This window comes from Protopterus annectens, chromosome 1.part1 (genome assembly GCF_019279795.1).
Source record: "Protopterus annectens isolate FY-2018-M chromosome 1.part1, PAN1.0, whole genome shotgun sequence".
Taxonomy (NCBI): domain Eukaryota; kingdom Metazoa; phylum Chordata; order Ceratodontiformes; family Protopteridae; genus Protopterus; species Protopterus annectens.
Window position 1 is genome coordinate 1,591,000,135 of NC_056726.1, and position 23,817 is coordinate 1,591,023,951.

Sequence of the window (23,817 nt, forward strand, 5' to 3'; positions counted from 1 at the left end):
TATTTTTACTTAATTCATTCCAGTGGTGTAGTTTTCAACATTATTACACTCTCTTGAATGTTGAACTACTTAGCCGCATGTAAGGGAAGCCACAGCTGGCAGCCTTGCTGAACCTTTTTGCAATCTTCTTAAGTGTGTTACTGTGTTATGTAGGGGTTCATGCAATCTGACTGAGTCATTTTAATGGACAGAATAGCTCATGGGTGGTGCGTTTTGGTGTCTCATTGCGGGTACATCCCCTTTCTGCTCAGTCTCACCATTGCCATTCTCAGCTACCACCCATATTAATTATTGTTATCTTGCTCCCCCTATTCCCCGAGTGTCATTATTTACAACTTCCAGTAATACATTACACTCCTTCACCTCCACAACCACTTACTCCACCCACAGTGCTTCATAAAGCTTACATCTTCCAGTAGTACATTACACTCCTTCATCTCCACAGCCACTTACTCCACCCACAGTGCTTCATAAAGCTTTTCTTCTTTTCTCAGTTTTGTATCTTACATCTTCCTGTAGTATATTACACTGCTTCTCCTCCCCAATCACTTACTCCACCCACAATGCTTCATCTAGCTCCTCCTCTTCCCAATGTGTCATAACTTACAACTTCCTGTACTATATTACACTACTTCACTTTTCCAACCATCTAATCCACCCACAGTGTGACTCAATAAACCACTCCCTACTCAATCTACTTAAATTTACTACAGCTTTACTCTAAAAGTATACCGTAAATCCCAGCACCACCACCCCATACTGCTATGACATCTTTTCCTGTAATTCAACATGCCACCTAATGATCCCAGCTCAAAAACCAAAAGGCTTTGACTGTATAGATCACCATCATTTTGCAATTCCTCACACCCCGTAGCATACAAATTAGGAAATTCTTATATCCTTACTCAGAATTTAACAAAATTATGTCACTTTAAGGTGCAGCAATATAGATCATTATGATTGGGTATACAATCGTAGCTACGTTGTTATCTGTTCAAGACGTGGATGGAAGAAATTCACCTTGAGAGTGAAGCTCAACAAGTGAATCTTGGCATCCATATTGAGAACACATAATAACAGTTTATGATGGGTGAAACCTCATCCTAATTCTTTGTAGTGAATGAAGTTTTATCTAATTCATGTACTACCTGTTACAAAAAAAAAAAAAAAGCTGAAGTGTTTTACCAGCTTTGAATGCCAGTAAAGCATTTAGGTAGTGTTGTTGCATAGACAGCAAGTAAGGAAAAATCACTGATAGTTTTTCAATATTGCCCTAATTTGAAGAAGTTGCTTACAAACTGACAGCTGTACACTTACATGGACAAAGGAGGAAAGTTATTCATGGGCTTTTTACATAATAGTAACAATACATCATTTCTTTCTTATCCTCAATAGTCCACTCTGTTGTCTTTATGGCTCTTCTTTGGCCAATCAATTTTTATCGTTTGTGTGGACTACTACTTCCTTCTACAACAGGGGGGCCATCCTCCCCCTGAGCCTGGCCTGTCCCCATTGTAGGATTGTTAACGTTTTTTGAGGATTCTACACTGTCATTTTTTCCAGTCCTGGCTCCAGTGCACCTACTAGGATTGGGAACTTTTTTATCCTGGGTCTTGTGCACCCAGCTATCTTTTTATATTTTTGATTTACTTCTGTCCATGATATATGCTATATAAATATAGTCTATATATCAGTGTCACCTTGGTGAGATTTTGTGAAAAACAGGATCCACCTTGCGAAGGTACTCACCAAGATTTGAGGATGAATTCAATTTCAGCACTATTACGCTCCTTTGCTTGCTGACTTTTCATCTCTCCATCAGGACCCCAAAGTAGTGTCCACTTCTACTTCACTTCTACAGCTGCTGGTTTAGCATCCAGCACCATGCTCTGCTGTGACTGGGCGCATTAACATCCATGCCTATTCATATCAATACCTAGCAAACAACCTGTTTGCACCATACTCCATTCCAGATCTACTTTCACTCAATGAAAACACATTTCACTGAATTTCAATTGACCCATACCAAACTGCTGAAAGCTCAAATCAGTGAACACTCATTTCACCAAATCACATTTCACTGAATGTAAGTACTGTTGGGCAAATAAAATGCATATGCCCTTTTCCCTACTGTAGTGTGATCCTGGAGTTAGTATAAATAGTTAGGGGCTGTGGGGGCACAGTCCCCCACATTGGGGGGTGTGGAGGCAGGCTGTAGCCCCCCATCTAGTTTGCTTTTATATTTATGAATCTCATTTCACTGAAAGCTAACAATATAAAACCATAAGTAGGTGGGTGGATACTCCCCCTACACCCTCAATGTGGGGGGCTGTGCCCCCCCACACCCCTAACTATATATATATATTCTAACTCCAGGATCACGCTACAGTGGGGAAAAGGGAATATACATTTTATTTGCCCAACAGTACTTATATCCAGTGAAATGTGATTTGGTGAAATGGGTTTTCAGTGATTTGTGCCTTCAGCGATTTGGTGTGAGTGATTTGAAATTCAGTGAAATGTGTTTTCAGTGAATGAAAGTAAACCCACTTCATTCCTATACAAGAGAAACTATCTCTATGCCTCAAAATAAAAAAACAAACTCCAACATCTCTTTCTAGCCAGCGTTGTGGCATAGATGGATAAAGCTCTAACAATGGAACAGATACCATGGTTCAATTAGTAACTCGAGCATCTGAGGCAGGGAAGGGGAGGACGAGCATGTTGGCCATGGGAAGGGCAGAGGGAGGGACATTTGCACTGGGTACACATCGCAATTAGACCACACTGGAGATGGCTAATGGAAACAATCACAGAGTGCTTCCTAAGGATGGATGGAGCAACTTTCTGATGTTAGCACCTTGTAGAATTGAGGGACATTTTAGTGATGTCTACTCACTGCAGACCCAACATTACTAAGGCATACACATGAATAAATGGGTTAAATAATAGAAAATTCATCTGGCAATAATATCACACTATACTGAGACTTCTCAATTGCCTCACCAGCACTAAACATGGGTTGGAGTAAATCTGAGGTTAGGCTGGAGAGGACAATCGGCCCAGTAAATGGCGAGAAGCATCACTCAGCTGTGGGGTGCAGCAGCTGCAGAAAACTCTCCTTCTACTAATATATATATATATATATATATATATATATATATATATATATATATATATATATATACACACACACACACACACACACACACACACACACACACACACACACACACACACACACACACACACACGCACACTCATAAACTTATGTGCTTTCGTCGATATTATACTATTATACTACACCAAATTCTCTGAACTCCTACATCATCTTCACATCTTCACGCATGTTCAGCAAAACTTTATTCCTTCTGGACCACCTTACAGAAGTATGCTCCCCTTCTGGCAACATACAAACATTTAAGAAAGAGATTTCTTGCAAAAATAAGCTTCTGTCATTGAGTTACCAAAAGAAATCACACACACACACCATTTAATACATGTCAATATGTTTACTGTTAGCTTGAGGCCTGGTCCATTGACTTTCTATAATGACACAAATAATTCTCATTGCCCCTCCTTTTTCAACATGCCCAAACCTAATCACTCACTTTCGGTATTTGTAGCTACATCTCCTACCATCCAAAAGGCCTCAACATGCTGCATTTTAAAGCTCAAGAGTGCAAACAACAAACAGAATTCTTTTGAAGCAAGAGTCTTGTACCACAACCCCAATATATTAGGAACTAAGACCAATGAGTGTGTCCAAACTAGTATTCTTAAATATTTTTGGATATTTGTGTTCCTAAATGTTTGCATTTTAAAATGTAACTATTTCTAATTGCTGTATGTTAATATTGTAAACTATCTTGGGAGCTTTTCGACCTTCCAGGCCTCTGCTGAAAATTGGCTTTCACCCAGTCGGACAATCCCAGTAAACAAATGTTTAATAAATAAATAAATAAATACAATTTATGTATTTATTTATTTATTTATTTGGTTTGGTATTTGGGGTAGAGCACTGATTCAGCTGGAACTACTTCAGTCTCAGACTGGACAAATATAAATGGCAGTAACAACCAAGTTAGCAAGCAGTATTATGGATACCAGCAAAATGTTTTGTGAAGATAGCAGTAAAATAACAACAGTAGTAATAAAGTACATGATATAAGGAGCAACATAAAGGGGTGGTTAGGGTAAGGACCGAAGAAGAGAGTGAAACAGTGAAGGGATGCAGCACAAAGAGGAAAAGATGATAAAAAGTAAGGTAAGGGCACATAGAAATTAACTATGTACAATATATACAGTGTGGAAGAGATGGCATATATTAGTGTAGGCAAATAATATGAAGAAGACAAAGTTGCCTGACCGGTGGAGGGGAGAATGCTGAATTAGATGATGTGTTCAGAATAAACTTGAAATTATCTTTAAGCTGAGCATGGAATGAAGTGTAAAAGTTAAGTTATTTAAAATTTGTAGGGTGGGATTCCCAGAGTTTGGGCTCTAGGATGGAGAAGGCATTGTTAGTGCAATGAAGTCTGGTTCTGGGATACTGGAGAAATGAACCAGAGTGGTTAAGACTTCTTGAATTGTAACTGGGGGGAGGGTCATCTGAATATGTTGGATGAAGGAAAAAACAGGAGTGTTCATTGAGCTGCTTGTAGTGTTGGCATCCCAGAACACACTGGCACATTGTTGAACAGGTAGCCAATTGGCTTTGTTAAGCATGACACTAAGATGTTGATTTCTAGGGCAGGGGATAATGAAACAGCAGATAGAGTTGCTTATAGTCTGGACAATGGAGGAGTTTTTCTGGGATACTTCTGCAACCACTGGAGTCCATACTGAAGCTGTGCTACTAAAATGCATTTTTCTATGCATTCCTGCTTAGTCAGGTGAGAAAGGGGAAATTTTATAAGACCAAAACAGGAGTGAATTTATTTTCTTCCATATTTGTTCTAGGTAAAGGTGAAATTTCAGTGTGGGATCAATCCACATACCAGGGTATTTGAAGGAGATGACTTGATCAATGGGATTGTCAAGATGGTCATGGATAAGAAGAGACTGAGAGTTATTCTGAATTTAGGGGGAGGTACGAAACAGCACAATTCTAGTGTTAGAACTATTCAGAATTCTCTTTCTGTTATTAAGCCATTTCATAAGAGAAAGGAAGTTGGCTTATAGTTGTTGTTTGGCCAAGGAGGTAAGGTTTGAGTGAAATAAGACAATGACATCAGCATAAAGTAAGAGAGAGAGTTGAAGAAAATCAAGTGGTAGTTTATTAATGACAATAGAAAAAAGATGAGGAGGCAGAATTGAGCCCTGAGAGACTCCTTTAAGGACAGGGGCAGAAGCCAAGTGGGTGTTTTGATATTGCACAGAGAAGTACCGATTGGAAGTATACTTTTTAAACCAGGGAACTGTATCTGGCCTAATTCTAATTTCAGGTAGGTGATCTGAAAGAATGTTAAGGTCAGCCAGATCAAACGGTCCAGTGAGGTCAGCAAAGATGGCTCCAGTGAGAATGCCTTTTTCTATAGTTACAAGGATGTTTTCAGTAAGTGTACAGAGCACAGTGGACGTGATCTTAACCAGCCCAAAAGTAATGCATTTTTCAGGATAATGGAAGGGTTGTAGATGATGCTGAGAGATGTAATGGGTGAGATGATTGTAAACTATTTTTCAAGTATTTTACCAAGGATGGGAAAAATAGAGATGGATACAGATAAGCACAGAAGCATCTAGGAGACTCAAAAGTTTATTGTTTAAGCGCTTTCATCAGAATGTATCAGAGACTTCTTCAGAAACACTTAACAAGTAGAATCACACTGTTTAAATATCCCTCCCATGCACAAACACATGACCAAGTTAACCAATCACTTGACAAAGCATAATAATGTAAGCAATACATACTATGCAAAGTTAAAAAAATATTCAAATAATCACACAATAAAAAACACATATGCTATATAGAATATATGAGGTCATTCCAATGGCCCCCTCTTGTATTTTTTCTAACTATATCCAAAAAAATACAAGAGAGGCCCATGGAATGACCTCACTGAACTAAGGGAACTTAAGTGGCAGATTAGGCTAAATACCTATAACTACCCTGGCCTAAATAAGAATGTGTCTATTTCCAGTGTTTTGAATTTGCAATCTTATTCTATATAGCATATATGGTTTTTATTGCGTGATTATTTGAATATTTTTTTTAATTTACATAGTATGTTTGTCAAGGTTTGATTGGTTAACTTGGTCATTTGTTTGTGTGTGGGCGGAATATTTAAACAGTGTGATTCTACTTGTTAAGTGTTTCTGAAGAAGTCTGTGATACATTCTGTCGAAAGCGCCTAAACAATAAAATTTTGAATCTCCTAGCTGCTTCTGTGGTTATCTGTATCCAGCTTGTCACTTATTTGTTGGTTCCATTGTTCGTGAAGATGTCTCAAGAATAGAGATGGGACAGACGTCAGTGGTGTGGGATGGGTTAGTTTTTTTGGAAAGGGATTTAACAATGGCTGTTTTCCAGAAATCAGGCATGATGTTTTGAATTGGATGGAGATTATAAATGAGAAGAAAGAGTGGGACTATCAAGTTTTTACCTAGGAATAAGAAACATGGGATACGATTGTCAGGACCAGCAGGTGAGTAAGTATTTAGTTCTTCAAGTAGTGGCACTACTTGATTAGCTTTGGTTGCTTTTGAACAGAAAATGAGAATATAGGTGGGAGGAGAGAGGTTAGAGGGAGAGGAGGACCTATTAATGGAATCAGGGCTGGGAAGTGTACTAAAGTGGAGACGAGAATCAGCGGCTGTAAAATTAGATGAGGAGGAGAAGTGGGTGTTAGCTGGATTAGTAGGGCCTGTCAGGGAGTTAACTTCTGCCAAGAAATTTTTAGCTGAGTTGAGAAGGAATGACCAATGTTTTTTCATAATGTGACTTTTATGTTGCCTGAATGCATGCTTAGCTAGGCTTCTTAGCATAGTACAGTGTTACCCTGAGGTCATACATAGACTGTTTTTTCAAGCATGACAGGCATTACCCCTGACAATACGAAGGCATTTCAGTTTGTACATACAGTTTTTTTTGTGGGATTTATAGAACCCTGAGATTTTAGGGAGAGTGAGTCCTGGAGGTTAGTGAGACTTTATGTGAGAAGAATGCTGCAGTGGCTCAGGTCAGTATTAGACAGAATAGGAGATCAGTCTAATGACGCTAGAATTGCCTTTAGTTTGATATTGTTGGATTGGGATTTTTTCTAGAACAATATGAGGGAGGGAGGGATTTTATTGATATGGGGAAAGATACTGAAGCTGATTGGACAATGTTCACTGAAGGAAGTGGGGTGAATGAGACTTTGAGAAATAAAGTTAGGATTATTATAAATAATGAGATCAATAAGTACTGTACATGATGAAAAGAGTCAGGGTTTGGTCTGGTGGGCTCAGTGATTCAGACAACTGGTCATTAAGCCCACCAAACCTGAGCTGAAACCTATAATATAGAAAAACAACATCCTTTGGCAGTATTAACCACAAAATCAGGTATAAAAGCAGGAGTGGCTAGTTTACTTATGCTGCTTTTAACTCTTTCACACCTGTCAACTGTAGAATATCTGACACGTTGTAGCCTGCATGCATTCCTACAGTTATAGTACCAAATATAAAAATAACTTCATGCAATGCAATTCAGCAGAGTAGAATTATTTCCTTTATTGCAAAGAGCATGTACTGGGCAGCCACGGTGGTGCAGTGGTTAGCGTTGCTGCCTCACAGCAATAGGTTCTCTGGTTCAACCCTCAGCTGGGGTGCCTTCTGTGCGGAGTCTGCAAGTCCTCCCTGTGGTTGCGTGGGTTTCCTCCTGGTGCTCCGGTTTCCTGCCACATCCCAAAAACATGCTGTAGGTGGATTGGACACTCTAAATTGGTGTGAGTGTGTATGTGTATGTGTGTGTGTGTGTGTGTGTGTGTGTGTGTGTGTGTGTGTGTGTGCCTTCTGTGGAAGGTTGGGCGCCAGGCTGGCAACTCGATGCTGTAAAACTCCACTGCTAATCATGGGTGGACAGGTGATCCGCTGTGGCGACCCCTAACTGGTAAAAGCCGAAAGAAGAAGAAGATTGCAAAGAGCACATACATGAGAGACTACACAATCAAGGTCCTCAAACAAAGCAACTGTAATCATTTTTGTACTGTAAAATCTTCTGAGCAAACATTTTGTTATCTATCAAACTATAGCCACTGACCAATTAAAACAAAACATGTCTGTTATTTTGCTAATTAAAGAATTTGAAGACCCTTTATCTGTGACTTCAGTTATTAGGCACAGGTTATGGCCTTCCACTTTGGCACTATTCATGTTGGCACAGGAAGGGGAAAAACTTCAGCACAAGCCTAAGCTCTCAAGATACGCCTTAGAACAAGATGGATTGTATTTCTATTAGAAAAAATATAATGCAAACTATTTAAAACATTTTCCATTTTCAGACTTCTACCTTTTTAATCCCTCATTTGATGCTGTGAAGCATCACTCAAGTCATACATTTTTTAATATATGGACAATAATAGCAAGTTTCCAAATGGGTATACAATCTTTTTTTACATACAACCAGGCATTCTTCACATGTGTTTTCCTTATGTCCTTGACATGCACAATACTTAATGTTTAGCAAAAATAGTCCTGCCAGCAATAGCAACACTTCTGCGCTTGGATGAAATAAAAAGACAATTTGAATACGTTTCTTTTTCACTTTTGAGCACAGTGTTATACAGTTGTCCAAAACACTTTAATACATTTTCCTCACTATCGTCTTTTTCATCATGGTTTTCATTAACTGTGGTCAGTGGCACTATTTCTAATACATATATTCTGTCATTTAATGTTTTTTCTACATTCAAAAGGCTTCATGATCAATATTTTGCATGAAAATAAAATAATGCATAAAAGAATTTTGATAATTGCAATAATCATGAAAAACTTTAGAATAACTCCTCCCCATCCAGAAAAAAAGGTTATTCAACCATGCCCAATGAGAACAGTCTACTTCTTTAGCATGAGACAACTTGGCATCCTTTTGTATAATTTCTAAATGACTGCAAATGGCATGCTCATTATCAGGTACAAATGAGCAGCATTTAGTTTACACCCCTTTAGATACATGTCGTCCTTTTCTGCAGCACTGCAGTACACTAAGCATGGCAGTAATTTCAATAGTAATTTGATTTTCTGATTCAAAACTGGCATTACTCAATGCTTCTAATAATTTGGACGGTTTTCTTAATTCCCAAAATGAGTTTACTGCACTATAGGCAAGTAAAAGCTCCACTTCAGAAAGTACACCATCACCCAAGTCCATATGTAAAAGTCCTTAGAATGCACTATTTTCAAAATTATGATGATCAAACCCATAAAGCATCTATTATTCTGACTAGATTTTTTTTCTGCCCTTTGACTCCCTCTTTTGGTGAACATTACAACATTTCCCAGTAGGTAAAGTCTTTGTATGGGGAATAGCTGGAATACAACAACCGATGTAACAAATCCCAACCAGTTTGCTTGTAACCAAGGGTACACATGGTCTCCACATACATAATAAAACTCACACAACATGGCTATACTCAGTTCTCCAGCCCTGCCATGCACTCACTGGGTAATGTTAAAGTCACACCACCCAACAGGAATTGTTCCAATTTTATAGTAACAAATATGACCCTTTAGAGTCATTGATAATTCTAGTGGAACCAATCTAAAGGGGCAAACAATATGCCAAAAACTATACCTGCCCATGTTATTTTTGGTTACCAAAATTGCTCCATTTGCTGATCCTACTTCTGTCTCTGTTGCAGGTACCAGAAATAATGGAACACGTCCATCATGTGTCATTTATATATGTGTACACACCCAAAAATTACTGACATTCATTGTCTTGGCTTAACTATGCAAAGAAGAAAATATGTTAAACTCAGGATGCCAGTTGGGTGCTCTCTGTTTTAATTATCATTTCTTTCTGTTGGAAAAGTGTTCTGTACTTACAATTCCAATCGCCTCTGATATGGAAGAGAATGAAAAATACCAGCATGTCTGTTCCAACAAAAAGTCCATAGGAATATCAAGCAGGCCGAGGTTAGAAAGGATTCTTGAAAATTTCCAAACAAGTTAACATGTTGTCCAATTCCAAATAAAATCCATCCTGAATTCTGAACTGATGGAAGTCCTATGGGCAACACTTGGTCGACTGGCTCACTTCTCAGTTCCTGGGTCAATTTCCTCTCATTTTCCAATGTAGATGATGTTGGTGGATCAGTAAGCCTCACTTCTGGCCATGTTGGTCTCCCTGTGTTTTCTTCTGGTACAGGATGAGACAGGTTCATCATCAATGATGGGTGGAATGATGTTGTTAGCATCTCACTGTCATTTGTTGCTATGGACAGTCTACTTAACATACAGAAAATGAATCCAGAAAGTCGATCCTTCACATCAAACCACAGTAGTTTTCATAAGGAGAAACAGGAAAGGACCTTTTCATCTTTGTTGAATGGTGAGGTGTCTTGAGAAGACTTTGATAAAAACTCACTCTCCAGGACTGATTGCATGATAGGAGACAGGATCAGGATATTGCTGTGATTCAATAACCTATGAATGAATTTGCTACAGAACAGACACAAGAGACTTGTAATACTGAAAAATAAAACCATCAATATCCTGTAATTCCAAATTACTGGGCGAGGGTGTAGCTGGCACACTCATAGGTCTTCCCATAAGAGTCTAATGGGAAGAATGTTTTCGAGAAGTAATAAGTACACTTCAAATACTAAACAAAACTAAAGCCATAGCTTCCAGCCATTTAAGGCTAGTTTCCTCATGCAGTTGTGCAGTTGTGTTTTTTGTGTTTTTTTAATGTCTGTTTCATTATTTCAACAATCCCTGAAGCTTGTGGCCTGTGCAGGCAATAATATTATATGTTCACCTTTACGATTTTGCACATGTATTATATAATCTGACTAGTGAAATGTGTGTGTCCCACTGAAAAAAACAAGGCATCCCACATGTGGGTATTATTTCTTGTAATAGTTTCTTGGTGACCGAGCTGCATCATTTCTTACAAAAGGATAAGCTTCAAGCCATCCAGAAAAAACACCCACACTAACCAAAATGTATTTGAACATTTGAAGTTGCGAGAGCAGAATATAATCCCACTGCACACAACAAAAAGGTCCCCATGGCTTTTCCAAGGACTGCATAGGAAAAGGAGCACCCTTTGATACATTATACTTACATTATACTCAGCACATATTGTACAAGTATTTACAAATCATTGTATGACTTCAAAAACTAAGACATACCATTCAATCAAAATGTGTCTTATTAATACATTTTTTTTGTTAATACATTTTTCCAAAATGAGAGTGCAAATGATAAGCCTGTACCAAATGAGCTAAAAAGGAATGGGGGGCTACTAACCTTCCATCCAGAGGTGCCATAAAGAGTACAGAGAATGATTACTGCCTTCATGGATTCACCTTTCATTTTTGGAGTCATTAGCTTGGTTCTGTAAAGATAACCCTTCCTGTAAAGAAACAGGTGTATCAATTTCTTGCGGTTGCTGCAGAAATGAAGCCTAAGCAGGACGAGACAACACAGCAGGTCTGGCCGCCATGTCAGTGAATACATTTCCTTTTGAAATATAGCAATCATCAATTTATAAGCAGCACACCTGATTTCAGTTATTTTCTTAGCTAAAAGAAGGAGTGGTTGATGGCCCTTGCTGTGGTTTCTAGCTAAAAGAAGTGTATTTAATGTTCATTAGGACATGCGTGAATGGGCATACCTTCGTTGAAGGTTGTGCGTCAGAGCTGGCAACTCGGCAAGTAAAAATCTACTGCCAATAATTAGCGGACCAGAGTTCCGCTGTGGTGACCCCTAACCGGGAAAAGCCGAATGACACAACAACAAAACAAAAAGAGAATTTTTAATAGCAGTTCCTGCTAATGTCAGATGCCTTCTTTTTCTCCAAAGTATTCCAAAATCATGAACTACCCTACTGCATTGTATGCATCTGTAAAAATTGTAACTGCTTTGTCTTATGCTAATTTATATGCTTCAGTAATGGGTACAAGTTCAGCTATTTGTGCAGGATTGTTTCCATTCAATTGTCCAGTCAGTAATACTTGGTTTGCTGTGCACATGGAAAATGCTGTCTCTAACAAACCATCTTCTCTTTGAACACAAGATCCATCAACAAATAGAAGTAATTCAGACTTGGTAGTGGAACATCTTTTAGGTATGACCTAGGAAGAACCACATAGTAAACTACAAACACAAAATTGCCAGGTTTGCCTTCATCTGCTGTAGGGATCAAAGAAGCAGGGTTAAGGGGGGCACAACTGACAATCTGCAAAGAATGCTTGTTAAGTATGGACAGTTCTTATTTTGAAAGTCTAGAGGCTGACAAATATTATGTTCTGGTTCCCAACAGCAGTACTTCTACAGAATGTGGAAGAGCTACAATGGTATTGTGCCCAAAAGATAGGGCAGCTACCATTGCTACTATGCATGCTGTCATGGCCACCATTCTAAGGTGGGGGTGGGCTTTGGCTATGGGATCAAGATTAGTGCTGAAATTAGTGATCGGTCTGAAACCATCATTTCTACACTGCGCCAATAATTCTAATGCTATTTTATTCCTTTCACAACTAATAGAAAAAAATCTCTTTGGATAATCAGATAACCCAAGGGCAGGAAGATTTGAAAGCAAAGTCTTTAATTAAACAAATGCCTGCTCATGGTGCTCTTGTCAAAGCAATGGCTCAAGGGTATCATTCTTCAATAATTCTAACAAGGACTTTACTACTTCTGCATAATTTGAGATCCATTGTCTGCAGTAACCTGTCAGCCCAACTAAAATGCGTAGCTGCTTTAGTGTGGTAGGGCATGGTACAGCTTGAACAGCAGCAATGGAAATTGTGAGAAGAGTTCTGATGAAGTCCAGTTGTCAAGGACAGAAGCACCAAACTAAAGTTTATTAAATATTTTCTAAAAAGTGTTGGTTGCATTTTTGTAGTTTTTGGTCATCACATATGATTGGAAACAATTTTTTTTTTGTTGGCAGCTAGTTTCATTTTCAGTTGCCACTGTCATTTTTTTATTTAGTGATGCCATAAAATACAGCAATTTAACAGTTGTATGGATGGAAAATACTGAGCTGGGGGAAAAATTAGAATTAGGAGACATGGATAGAGAACGAATACTCAGACGGAAACAAAGCCACTGGACTGAACAGAAAGGCAACCTGCTGGCCAAAAAAAGACTGAAAGCATCAAACAGCTAAGGAAAGAATGCATGTACTAATCAAGTTTGAGTTGTGCAAACAGGCAACCAGCTCATCAAATACATTTCTACTTCGGAGACATAAGCTTGAGTGGCCTGTAATTAAGAGTGTGTATATATATACATGTCAGAATCATGCAAACATTGCTTGAAGTTAATATAAATGTTAATAATGCAGCAAGGTGAATGTGAATAAAATTAATACCAGAATCAAAAACATGGGAGTTGAAAGGCTTGAAGTAATTTTACTCAGGAAACGAGAAACTGGGATAGCAACAGTAATATGTATGGAAATTAAATATGGAAGCTACTGGACTGCTAATTTAGAAAAGTAAGTGAAAATTGCTAAAATGAATGTATTGAAGATTATTAATGTGTAAAGTTAATAAAATAATTAAATTAAAAGCATTTTAAAAAAATTCAGCAAATGTCTTAAATGTATTATAACTACATGGAACTGTGTCTTATGCTTACCCCACATATGTTGAATTAATTAACAAAGAGCGAGAGAAGAAACACTTAATTGAACTACACAGTATGCAAGCTCTAGGTTTTAAATTACTTAACTAAAAGATTGCCTTACTAAAGGAGATGTACAGTTTACTAGAGACAAGAGCATGCATTTCTAGACAGGATCTAAAGGAAGTGTAATTTGTAAGCTAGGACAAGCAATACAAATAGTTTTGGAATATGAAAAAATTTAAAGAAAACCCTGTAATAGAATAAGAACTGATGATAAAAGGGCCAATGACCTAAAAAGCCAGAGCTGAGCAGTAGGTTTGAAATGTTAAATTAATATACAAAATCACATAAACATGGGTGAGTATCCAAATGAAAGAATACAATTTCACAAATATGCACGGTACACACAGCACTGAAATTTTGCAAATTTGAGGGGAAACCTAGAAACATTAACAACAGCATTTAACTCAATTCTTGTCGAAGGCTCATTACAAAAAAAAACAGGAGCTATAAGAAGAAGAAATACAGAGAACCAGTACCCTAGTAAACAGCGATAATCCACTAATAATACCAATGACAATTGGCAGATCAAAGTCAGAAAATGCAAAGGATTTTTTTTGTTTTTCACATTCAAGTTGCACAAGTAGTTGTTCCAAGTTCAGCTGCGCTTCATATATTGATAGAACCACAGATATTCCAAGGCCATTTAGTCATAACAATTTAGTTCAATACCCTTCATCAGGCCACACCTCTTTTCTCCAGGAGGGCTGTAACAGCCATTCCCAAAGTAAATTTATAAAAAGCCCATCCCAGTTCTCTGCATTATGCAGAAAGGAAGACGAGTCACACTGCCTTACATGCAGGCAAAGTTTATTTCTAAGGTTCATGTAGCATTTGGTTAAAAACCTGTCCCAACATCATCTCTTACTTATCTGTTGATGAAGATTTAGGTCCATGAATATAGAATTTGTGCATCCATTTGGACTTACAGAATCAGCATTCATCAGACCTATCACTGAGTACAATGCCCTGTTTGCTATGTACCTAACCAAGCATATCCAACAACTGCAAAGATCACAGAGGTTCTTCACTAAAACAATACAGAGCATAGGTAACATGCTGCATGCAGACCACCTCAAGGCCTTATCCTTGTATTCTGCCTCCTACAGGCTGCTGAGGGAAGATCTATGCCTGGCATACAAGGCATTGTCAGACCCCACTCTGATGAACCTCAACACCGCATATCTGCAAAACAAACAGCACCATAATTAACCATTCTAAAGACTTAAACCTTACATTTGATATAAACAGGACCTGCTGGAGAGACACATATGTATCCCAGAGACTACCCCATCTCTGGAAAAGGCTTCCCATCCATGTAAAGTAGAGTTTCTCCCTAACCCAATTCAAGTGAAACCCGGACAATTGGATGGGGAACAGGAAATTCATCCCTGGTTTGGCACCTATGTCTCTAGTGGACACAAACAGCCTGTAAATGGTTCATCTCCCAGCCCCATGCTTACATTTATCAAGGGTACCAGAACTTGTCAGAGATTTGGGATGCATGGCTAGGCTTAAAGAGGCCATTGTGGTCATTAGCCTAGTGAACACCTATAAACCTATAAGGAGGTTGAGAACAATTGTGTCTCAGAAGGCACAGTAAGCAAGACAGAAATTTCCCCTCAAAAATCTATAAGACACCAGATAAAGAGAGATAAAGCTTCTTGCCATTCTTTATACCTAGGAGCATTGCACCTTTTTGATTAAGAACCTTCAGGGCCTTTCTAAAGTTTTGATATGTTTAGGGGGGGTACATCCTGAAGGGGGACATCGCAGTGGATAATTGTTCTAATCAATGCTGAGTATAAGGGAAGAATCACCTCTTTAGTACTTGATGGTATTCCTTTGGCAATTAACTGTGGTAAATAAAACAATTTTCCTGATGGCCATTGTCACATAGTCAAAAGAGAGAGAATTGTCAACCCAAGTTAATAGTTCCCTGACTTTCAACGTCTACAGAGGTTCGTCACTAAAAGAATATAGGGTATAAGTAATATGTCCTATGCAGACTGCCTCAGGGCCCATCCCTGTATTCTGTCTCCTATAGGCTTTTGAGGGGAGATCTATGCCTGGCATATAGGACATTGTCAGACCCTTCTCTGATGGACCTCATGCATATCCACAAAACAAACAGTAGCAGAATTAGGCATTCTAAAGACTTAAACCTTGCCTGTGATATAAATAGGACCTGCTGGAGAGATAGGTATATATCCCAGAGACTACCCCATCTATGGAACAGATGCACCATCCATGTAAAGCAGAGTTCCTCCCTAACCCAGTTCAATTGCAACTTGGACAATTGGATGGGAAACGGGAAATTCATCTGTGGTTTGGCACCTATGTCTCTAAAGACACAGGTAACATGTAAATGGTTCATCTTCCAGACCCATGCCTACACTTATCAAGGGTATCAGAATATGTCAGAGATTTGGGATGCATGGCTAGGCTTAAAAAGGCCCTTATGGTCGTTAGCCTAGCAAACACTTATGAACCTATGAACCTATAATTTGTAATAGAGTGCTGTCTATACTTCAGTGAAATCCTAATTGAAAGCCAAATTTTCTGCCATCATAACAGGTCTAAGGAAGTAGCTGTGGTTATAGCAGCCTGCCCAGGTGCCAAACATATATAACCAATTTTTTCATACTATGTCTAATTTGGTATAATTATTTAAACCATATTTGTGTTTTGTATTATTTTTAAACACTATAAAATTATTCTTAAAATGTTTCCCCCTGGGCATCTGCTGAAAATGGGCTCCTGGGCTTCTACTCAGTCAGACTTACCTGGTAATCAGATGTCAATATATATATATATATATATATATATATATATATATATATATATATATATATATATATATATATATATACATATCAGTGGAGTGAAGGATGTTGCTTGTGATCAGCAACCAACAATTTGTGTAAACTGACACATGCAGCAGTTGACCACAAACAAGGCACCATATAACTACAAGTTCTTCTTGCAGTAGCTGCTGTCTAAACAGGGGACCCAGCACAGCCACAATGGACAGGCTGAGAGTAACATATACCATTCTACCCAAAGTTTAGGTCTTTGGAATTGGATACACTGACTGATGATCTGAGAGAAGAACATTTTTCCCCCTTTTGGCACAAATGATAAAACTGCCTGCTATGCCCCAAACAGTCCCTCTGCTGTGTTGCAGCTGGTGCAGTGTATGTTGCCACTGGCAATGTCATGGTACAGCGTGCACAGACTTCAGCAGAAAGCCTTAGGATACAGGCCTACACTGCTACAGCAGTGCAATGCACTGACAGCAGCACAATATGATGTGACTATCATATGAGTTCCTTATGCAGTATGAGATGTTTGTCACCAGAATGGGACACAATCAGGCCATCATATTTATGTAGCTTTATAAGCACACGTATATCAGCTTTACTAATTGATATTGATGGACTTAAAAAACCTGTACTTAAGCTGATCTAGATGTAGACACCCCTACTACTAAACCAAAAATCAGCATTCTGCAGTCCACAGAAGGATGTCCGTGTGACAACAGTCCAAAACTCAGCCCTCATTGTCAGAGTAAATAAGCATTACCATACCATTACTACTTTCTTGTACATAGTTAACTATATGCTTCTGTATTCATTTTATTGCTGCAGCATTTTTGTCTGAAGGACTGCACCTGCTCATGGCTCTACAGTGTCAATGTATGTCAAATTAAGATATGTATTACACTGCTTAGAGGGATGAGAATATTGCTCATCATTTCAGCCACAGACATTTTTGCTGAATCCTTATTTTGAGGAAATTGGATAGTAAGTTAAGTTCAATTAAATGTAGCTTAACCCTCACAGAGATTTACCTGCAGTTATGGCTTCATCTTCTTCCAGTTCACATCAAGTCAGATGTGTGAATTCTTCCACAGCTCAGTTGGGAATGCCATGAGGATGCAGGTGGAGAGGCAGCATTTTAAAGAAGCAGCAGCCAGTAAGTGGCAGTGTCATTACAAACACTGTCACCAGTAAACATGTAGCTATACTACTAGGCAAGAAACATTTGCCTTGCAGGGTTTTTGTTGCACTGCTACCTCCTCTGTTGTTTGAGGCTTTTTGATTGTATGCTTATTTCATCAAGTGCACATAAAAAGAATCTGAAATAGAATTAAAAACTATCTCTGCATGTTTTCAACACTTACCTTAAAAATACCTAATACATCAATTGTTCTTCACATATTGAGCTCTGCTTTGTCCTTATTGCTGTTCTTGCCACTAAAAGATGGAGATGTACATTTCAGATCTGTAATCCTTCTAGATTCATTAGAATGTTGCATTGGTAGCATTTCAAGGGTTGTTGCCAGGCTGCATAGGATTACGTTGTGCAGTATGTTACATTCCATAGCTATTATATAGGACTTTGAAATGTTGTGTACCAACTAAATCATCCACCTCAAGTAGGTCAACACATATTGAGTAATGCCTTTTGCTTGTCTGTAGGTAGTGTGATAGGCCTGCTTAGCTGATTTTTGGGGCCCTCTAATGGCATTCAACAACCATGAGTCAAGAATGTATCTAGCATCCACCACAAGCTGTTTATATTGGATGGTGCCTGAGTAAAAATTATGGTACAGTGCTGCATATATGCATCCAATTTGCTCCAAATGTATAGAAAAGACATCCATTATTTACTCTCTGTGGTTTAATACAACATGAATATTTGTGGGGAAATGCCCACACCTTCTGACGCACACATGGGCATTATCTGCACCAGGAGCGTCATTGGCAATGTGTGTTATATCCATGGCAACAGTGATTCCTAATATTCTTGAAATCTAGCTTAAACCCTAACTGGCTTTCATTCATTCTTCCTCTGTCTAAATCTTCCTTCCCATGGTTCTACTTGGGATATCAGACACTGACTGCACTGCTAAAGAAAGTGTTTGGCAGAGCCAAGTGACATTCTGGTTGAATTTTATTTAGCCCTCTGAAAATTTGTACTTTTTAGGATGGTAATAGTAATTAGTTGTCATTGTTATCAGTGATTAAGCTGCTTTCAAGCAACATGTACCTTTATCCCTCAGTTTGGATCACAGTGGAGATTAGGAGTGATAATCCATTGATAATCAGTGATTTTGTCTGGTGAGGTGCTACACATCCCTCATCCAGAGAAGTGCCTTTGTGAGCACCCATGTTATATAGTTAACGGTGAGCTCCATCCTTGCTATTGTTAGCCAATAGCTAGCTAGGAAGCTAACTTTAATTACGCTAGTCAATTTTCTTCTACATGGTCTGCAACACAATAGTGTATCTTGTATCATCTAGGAATTGTATTTTGGTTTTCTGCTGATGTTTGTGCTACAGGTTCTAATTCTGCAGTTATGTATGCATCACTGTTACACATCTGCATGGCATGTTTCACAGTTATTTGTGCTCATTTGTGAATTGCAGTATTTTGTTTGACCTTTTGAATGCTCATTGTACTTCTGCATTGCACGCTTCATTTATGAATTTCACTCACATAAGCTACTGCAACTTTTCATCTTCTAGAAAATTTTTATTAATTAATTTATATTTTAATTTTCAAGAAGGAGCAGTTGTGAATATGGAGGAGGGAAGGTTGAAAGCAACACAAGGAAAGTGCCTTTTCAGAAGAGCTGTGGGGCATGTATAATAAATATGTAATCAGTACAGCGGCTCAGGAGTAACATCTCTGTGCCACAGCTTCAGGCATTGCAGTTTGTTCTCAGTCTCTGGCCACTGCCTGCATGGAGTTTGCATTTCCTATCTATGTCTGCTTGACTTTAATCTTAAAATTCTGACTTTATCCAGCCTTCCTAAAACATGCTGATAGATCTTTCATGCTAAGTTTTCCACATTCTTATGTTGCATTTACCCTTAGCCTTATGGCTCAGGTTTGTGGCCACAGATAAGGACCAGTTCAATTACCAGGTAGGAAATAAATAAATAAATACATTGGACAGGAGTATATATAGTTGCTAAGAGTAGGTGTATAGTGGACAGGCACAGGAGACATCAGGCCACAGGAGATGATAAAGAATGGAATGGATGGAAGTCTGCAGAATTAATAGTGGTTAGGGAAATGGACGGGCCACACTGACTTAGTTATTCTAATCTGTAATACCTGTTTACATTTTTAAATTTTGAAGGAGTAAGATCTTCCTGATATGATGGCAAGTGATGGGGCTAGCTATCCTTAAGCTAGAACATACCATACAATGTATATGCTTTACCATAGTTCTAATAATAAAACTTTCAACAAAAGCAATTTACAGTCTATTTACTAGCTTATTAAAGCATGAATACAAGTCTACAATGATGACACACATTCATAAACTCACATCTGCTAAATATAATATCCATAACAAAGATACATTTAGAGATTAGTAATTCTTCTGACCTACGGTATGCCACTCAAGAAAATGGCATTTTGTAATTTTTGTATTAGATACACATAACTTCATTTTTTATTGTATTATTCAGTGGGAGCACTCAACTTCTGTTTTTTTTTCAAGTAGGTACTAGAAAGTCAAGTGACTTGGTCAACATCTAACAACATGAACACAGATAGTGATGAAATTCAAATCCGCATCACAGCAACAGAACTCCATACCTTAAACACCACACAGTATCGTTTCTCATGTCATGGCACTAAAATTGGAGATAAAGTACTTGAAAGCTAACAAAAACAAAGTTTCATTTTTTTTTGTTTTATTTTTTAATTAATTTTTCAAAAAAATTAACTACTATCATTATTTTTGCTAAAATGAGTTGTAGGATTTCTTATGTGATTCAGAATTGCAAATATGAATGTGCTTCTTAACAGAAAACACATACATTTGCAATTCATGGTAAACATTTCTCTAACAGTCATTATTGAATCATAATTTTCCAATTATTCGGTTATAACTTACATATATATAATATTATGCAGACTAAAAATGGGCAATAAGCATTGTGCTTCAGAAGGCTTCAAAATATCACTTTGTACGAATGCCAAATGCTTCTGTCAACCTAAAGTATTGAAAGCCTTTGTGGTTTCATTTATTTCCAGTGCTGACTATGCATATTTTATAACATTTGCATCTAATTATAGCATCACATCATTCTAAACACGCATTGAAATCTATAAAATAAAATCTTAGAAACACAAGATTTATACCAATTATGCTAACAAATGTTGTTGGCTAGCTAGAGACTATCTTTCAAGCTGCATATGACTCGCTATACAATTGTTACATTTAGATTTTATTCAGAGTTTAGAAGGATGTGGTCTTCACTTTCAAATAAATCTTTGGATTGATAAAATTGTAGAAAATTGTAATAAATAAAATGTTGTACTCTTTCTAAATGATAATGTATATTATATATATTAAAAATAAAAAATAAGCTAGTGTTTACTCTTGCCATTTGGAGATTTTTTTAGTATGTTCTACAGTGTTATAACATCTCAGAAATGCACCCTTCAATCATGTCATTTGCAGCCCTTGTAATTCTTTGCATTTATTCATTCATTATTTAAAAAAGAAGTTTTTTTATGTAGTAGGATGACAGAATAAGCAGTCTCCACTTATCTGTGACATTACAATGAGTTGTAAAAGGTACTGAAAGCCACAGCCAGACTTGTTATAGAATATAATTCTGACTACAGCATTTTGCAGGATAAATAAAAGCAAATAACAATTCAGAAGGTTAGAAAACTTCACATGCCTTTATGAGTATTATCTTGGTCCATCCTATGTTCCAAAAACATGTTGACTGATCTGGAGCAGTAAATTGTCTGCTATATATTATGTTTACCTTTGCCCTTAAGGTCTAGCTTGAAGCTACAAAGGGTGCCTCTAAATAGATTGATCCAGCTTTCAATTTTTCTGATAACATCAACCAAATGGTTAATGATAGTTATGAAGTTAGATGATGTGTAAAAACATTTATAAAGGCTAGGAAATCAGAAACGATGAAGTAATGTTTGTAAGTTACATAGACCCAAACTAGATTGTGGAATAATTCTATCAAAACCTACAAAAACTAGCTCAAGTAAATGGAAAAGAGTGTAGTGAAAACATAAGTCCATCTATGAATGTATAAGCTTAATTTTTATGCAAGATTAACATTCCTGAATGTGTGTAGTGTCTTATATAGATATGTAAATGGAGACCTTATTTAGATATCTAATGCATTTAGAGACAACTACCATTGGAAATGATTGGGGTTAATAAAGAATAGTAAAGACAACCTATTTAGGAAATTATATAAAAGGGAGAGATGTACTAACTAGATCACTGAGACATAGTTTAATACATGGAAACAGACTAGGAAATTATGTTAAAGCAAGCACTAGTTTAGATATTTTTAAGAACAGCTTAGGCATTTATTATTGGGATTACTGTTTCGATATATTGGCAGGCTATAAGGGCATTGCTGCACATGCTTGAAATATTTGAAGGTACAAAAAAGTGTATATATGTAAACAAATGTATATATATATATATATATATATATATATATATATATATATATATATATATATATATATATATATATATATATATATTAAGAAAGAAAGAAAGAAACTACCTTCATTAATTTGTCTGAAATGTACAGCTTGTCCCCTGTAAAGCCAAGCACAGAATGTAAAGTCATTTTTCAAAAATGGGATATATAAGTTTTTGCCATAAACAGTAGTTACCATTCTTGCTGCTAATGCATTTTTCTAATGATGATAACTTTCTAACTACTATACTGTAGTTCAGTTATTCTTCCTTTTAAAGATCATATCATTAGATGTTACTATGTTCTCCAGGAAATCTACCTGCTACAAAGTCAGAGCTCAGTTCAAAACCCATTTACTTAAATAATGCAAATGTATGTGTGACACCATCAGCCATATCACCTGAATTCCACTAAGTTGACATTATTGCTCCAGTTTTTCTTTTTACACCAAAATTAACTTCTACTAGCAAGAGACACCTGTGTTAATGTAAATTCACCACCTTTTTTTGTTCTTTTTCACCTTTCACAATTAGTCTGCGGTGTTCATTCCTTGGATTTGTATTATAACTTGTTATGCTGTAACATACTGTGTTACTTATATATGCATATGTGACACTTCTGTTCACCCTTGCTGTACTCTGCAACCCAAGCTGAGCTTGCAATTGATCAGCTTGGAATAGTATTCTACCCTGATTGATCAATAAATAAATAAATAAATAAATGAAAAACCATCATAGTGCAAAAACTCTGTGTAATGCTGGCTTGGCAGGATCTGCAAGAGGAATCAAAAGATTCAGCCTCACTAGTCACATTCATTACCCTCATCCAAAAAACATATACCAACACCAGCAAAAAATGTAACCTAATCATTCCTGGAGATGTCAACCTTAATTACTTAGGCCCAAAAGCCATTGATATGTCAGAACTCCTGGCCAGCTTAAGGCTTACTCATATCAACACTGAAGCCATTAGACCAAATCCTCAATTCAAAAGGCATAACTTATTAAACCTTCTAATGACTACTCCTACTAAATACTCCTACAATGATATCTAACCTCACCATGCATAGACCCTCCTTCACTGATCACTGTCCCATAACTTTCTCAGTATATAATCTAACATTAAGATATAAAATTAAACTTATCACCTTCAGACTCCAAACCATTCAGAATACTACTGATATTAAAAACCACCTTGCCACCCTTGATTGGTTTCCCTTACCTGCCATATAAGACCCCAATGAAGCAGATATCAATCTTACCAATACCCTAATGCACTTGCAAAACAAATTCTTTCCCTTGTACAAATGCTACTTTGGCCTCATAAACATTACAAGTTATCTAATGAACTCTGATACATCTTCAAATTATGTGATGAAGCATTGCACAATTGGAAATGCAACCGCTCCACATAATATACTTCACTACATAACAGAGTCAAGCAATCCATCTGCAGACACAAAAACAGCCAC